Below are 4,903 nucleotides of genomic sequence, written 5' to 3' on the forward strand. Positions count from 1 at the left end.
ACTTCCTTTTGAATGACATGACTTTGTTTGCCTTGTGACATTATGAATGGTACAATACTCTTTGAGTAATCATGGCCTTCATCAACATCTAACACTTGTGACTGCTCATAATCAGGGCTCATAGACTTGTTTAGATTAAGCTTTCTACTACATGATCCTGCTTCTCTTTTACAAGGTTTCTTTCTATTCATTTCAGGTGACACACTATCAGGCTCCAACTCTTCAATAACAGCTTTTGAAGGAGACTTGTAATAAGTAGCTACCCTTGTCTGACCAGTTTCAATATACACCCTAATAAGTCTGTGTTTAGGGACATATGATACCATTTTAAGTACATCTTGATCATTACCTAAAGGCATTAAGCCATAGTCCAAAGGGTATTCAGGGATACATAAATGGTAGTAAAGGGTTTGCTCAGTTTTGTACCCTAGTTCTCGAACCATGTCGTCAAGCTCATGAACTGAAAATAAATCAGTGTCAACATCATCTACATATGCTACAACACCATCAACGTATTTCCTTCCAGGTGCTTTGGTGAAGACACCATTGTAGTGTATCTTCAACGTGAAATAGTTGTCATAACCTTCTATAAACACAAAAAAAGAAAGAGTAAAATCAATGATCTCCTTACGTCAACACAATAAACCAAGAAAAACAAGTTTTGTTGTAGTATTGTACCGTATCTTTTTCCTAAGTCCTCCACGGTTACAAATTTTTCTCGAAAACACCATATTGATAGCACCATTGCAATTTCTGCAGCTTCAAACCCTCAATCCTAATTTTTGTTCTTGCTTCTACGATGGGAATGAACCCGATGACTAAACCTGTAACTGGTTATCTTCTTGGGAGAGGGACGGGTAGTGATGTGCAAGCAAGTAATCATTTCATATTAAATAGAGAAGGTTACAACTGAAATGACGAAATTACCCCTGCAATATTCTATTAAAAAATGAGGTAACGGTGAAATGCTAACGAAGTGAGCCGGAAGAACCATTTGTTAAAAGTTTTGAAACCACATGGACCATCTGTGAGGTTTTTTGAACTTAGGGACTATACTTGATATTTTTGGAAACCACAGGGACCATTTTTGAAGTTTTGTCATGATTATATGGCAGAGATGTATAATCATATAGGATTATACATATTTATATGTATATGCTAATCATAAATGATTATACATATATGCTTGTTCATAGATTAAGTAATCATTAATGATTATAACAGCTGGTGGCAGAAGAGGTGGTGGTGACAAAGGTGACGGTGGTATAAGTAACGGAGGTGACTATGGTGGGGTCGACTTGTGTTAGAGGTGGTGATAGTGGTGGTGGGGATGGTGGCAAAGGAGAAAGGAACGGGCGGCACTGTATAATCATTTATGATTATACTAGGCCTGTCGTGCCGGTACGCCGGAGGGTTAGAGCGACAGATGTGAAATACGTGGTTGAGGTTGAATCTCAAGATCTCTATTTTATTTTTAATTTCAACGGAACCTACCTCTCTCTCTCTCTCTCTCTCTCTCTCTCTCTCTCTCTATATATATATATATATATATATATATATATATATATATATATATATATATATATATATATATATATATATATATATATATATATATATATATATATATATATATATATATTCAAAAAAATGGTATTGAATTTAGAGGATCTTTTGGTAAATTAACAATTGAGAAAAGGACCAACATGGAAATTCTGAAAAATCAGTGGCAAGTTTTTGTTGTCTTCTTCAAAAATTTATTTTATCGTAATGAAACAAAGAGTCTGTTAGAATCCAATTTCTCTATCTAAACACCAAAATTAGTAAGCATTTTCTTCATTTTAAACACGGGGTGTCTTCCAAAGTTCATGGATATTGATCTTTCACACATTTCTTGGGCGGTGCTACTGCTTTTGGAGCTTCAAAGTTCAGTTTTAATGGCGAATGTTAGCAGCAGCCTAGAGCTCGTTCTTTTCATTGGTGTCCTCTTTCTTTTTCCTCTGTTTGCTCATCCTCTCGAGATTCCACCGAGACTCCTGTTGAATTATTCACCACCACATACAACCACCGTCACCACCAGTTATCTTCGAGGGTCTCTTGCAGCTGCACATGAAGTTCCTAGTGGTGCAAACCCAGATTCCAACAGGTGAAGGAAGTGGATTTTAGTGGCTAGTGGCGGCGGTAGTGTTGCTCCGGTGATGAGTAAGTAATTGATTTGGGTTTAAAGAAGGTAGATTATGTGTTTCCGCCATTGTCAACCATGGATGTGTACAACTTTCTGTATGTGTTCTTCCAACTGTGTGATTCATGATAATGAACACTGGGGAGTATCTGGTTAATTTACTTACTGAATGTTTTTTTTTTTCTAAATCAAATTACATTACTGGAATATTAAAAGCAAACCTTGCAAAATAAACATTATATGAAAATGTTAATTATAATGTCACCTTTTTGCCTTCACATTCTTATATAATATGGCATTTGCAACAAAAATATTTACCCCTTACAAAAATCTTCCGTTGGACTTATTTTAGTTATGTAACTCTTGTGTCGTTTCAGTGCTACAACCGAAGGTGACCATTGAAACCATTACTCAATGATAAGAAAACTATTTTCAACATAATGATTGGTTCTATCACGTTCCCTGGATGGTGGGTTTTGATTAATTGAACACATTTATCTACTATTAAATAGATGATTTTTTATAATAAATTATATGATTCATTTTGAGACAAAAAGAATTCTTTCAACAGTAAAAACGAGAAAAGGGGTATTAATATGATGGGATTGGGGAAGGAAAAATGTCCGTCAAGTGGATGAATTATTGGTTAGAGAGGAATGTACTTTAGTAATTGTCTTGGTTCTCAATACTCATGAATCATGGACTGATGGTACAACAATGATTACTTGAATTGTTTCACCTATCTCCATTATGTTAACCGGCCATCGTTTTTCCCCGACCACAACCATATTTTATGTTCATCGTTTTTATGTTCTGTCAGGTTGAGGAACATGATTCCTCACCTGGGTTTGCAATCCGATAATTAACAACATTGTCCAAGTCTAGGAAGAACATTTGGTCTATGAACATCATTGGACACCAGCTTGACTGGTTTATAGAAGTGAGCTCTAGAAAACCATTTCTTTTTTGCATTACCTTAATATTTTCTTGCCTGCATTTCTTTCAATACCCTGCACATCTATACCTCATCTTGTACGAGACCTACAATGTATATTTTTTCAAGTTTCGGTATCTAGGGAATACAACATTAGGTAAATGGGGTTTGCAAGTATAGTAATCCACCATCGCAAATCGCAATCAGGGAAGATCGCCGAATATAAAACCAATGGCACCTTGGTCTTTCATGGAAGAAGTTCAACAAAAACCATTAACATCATAAATCCATAATTGCCTAAGAGTGTGTGTTGAAATTAAGCTAAACTCTCATGATTAGAGTGTGTTTGGCAAAACTTATTTGAAAAAACTTATGACTTTTTTACTTATAATTATTTGGTTAAATAATGAGTTTTTAATAAGTAAGGGGTAGGTTACTTATCATATTTTGACTTATTAAAGGTTACCAACAGCTATAAGTTGTTTTTTACCCGAACATTTTTTTGACTTATACCGGTATCAAACCGGTAATAAATCAAAAAACTCATTTTTAAGCTTTATCGAACACCCCTTTGGTAACATTTAATTGGCATTATGTTTCTTGTTTCAACCATCAATGTATGAACCATTGTCATTGATGACATATGCCTAAAATACAACAAACATATTATATACTTAATAGTATATTCATTTTACAAATATATATATATATATATATATATATATATATATATATATATATTACCTACATAGAATAAGATAGATTCATGAATCTTGGAGACAAAATGATAACACCCAACTTGACTACAAAGTCAACCCGCCCCTTTGATTTAAGGGGGGCCATGTGAAAGCTTCACATTCCATTTGGAAATGGCTATAAATAGTATACGAATGAGAAGGAGCGGGAAGGGGAGACACTAAAAAAGAATTCTTGTTCTTCTTCTATCTTAATATCTCAATGTAATGTATTAATAGAAAATATGGAGAAGTCGTCCCAAGAGATATCATATAAAAGCAAAGTAACGTTTTCTAGAAAAAAAAACATCATCTGCAAGCCATAATCTTTCTCCAACCAAGTCCTTCGAATCCTTTTCGGAAAAATGGTGTAAAACTACAAACAAGGTATGAAGTTACCTATGGGGTAACGCCACCCGAGATATTTTTAATATCATTTTCCATCACTTATTGTTGTATTATTTAACACACTCGTGTTTTCTCCTAATTTATGAACCCTCTAAAAATGATGGCAAATTCCAGATCCCTTTTTACAGGACCGGGTCGAAACGATCTAAACCAGTAAAAAGGATCCGTTATTTTACATATCATCAATTGGCGCCATCCGTGGGACTCAAACCATATATCTCCGAAAAGAAGTTAAACAGAGCTCGCAAATGCTACCTGGCCAACAAGGACGAAAACATAGCCATCAACGGAGACGAACCACCTCAAATCACGACTCAAGGAATGATAGGTGTCCTAGTCAAGTCAAGCATCGAACCCATACCTATCACCCAAGGCATAGGCGGACCTTGTAACTTGATCTTGGAACCAACCCAGGAAGACCTAATCATTTAGTTTGTGGTCCATAATTTTGATCGGATGAATGCCATGTATAAATCCTTCATCCGAAAGCTTAAAGAGTTGTCATCCTATCCTGCACTCACAGACGTAGATCCTCCGATCGTAGAACCACTGATCTCAGACTCAAATGGCGTGCGTGTAACAACCCAAAAAACAAACCAGGATAAAAAAATTCATTTTTAAATAAGAAAAACAGTTATTATATTG

The sequence above is a fragment of the Lactuca saligna genome, chromosome 6, assembly GCF_052625555.1.
Source record: "Lactuca saligna cultivar CGN05327 chromosome 6, ASM5262555v1, whole genome shotgun sequence".
Lineage (NCBI taxonomy): Eukaryota > Viridiplantae > Streptophyta > Magnoliopsida > Asterales > Asteraceae > Lactuca > Lactuca saligna.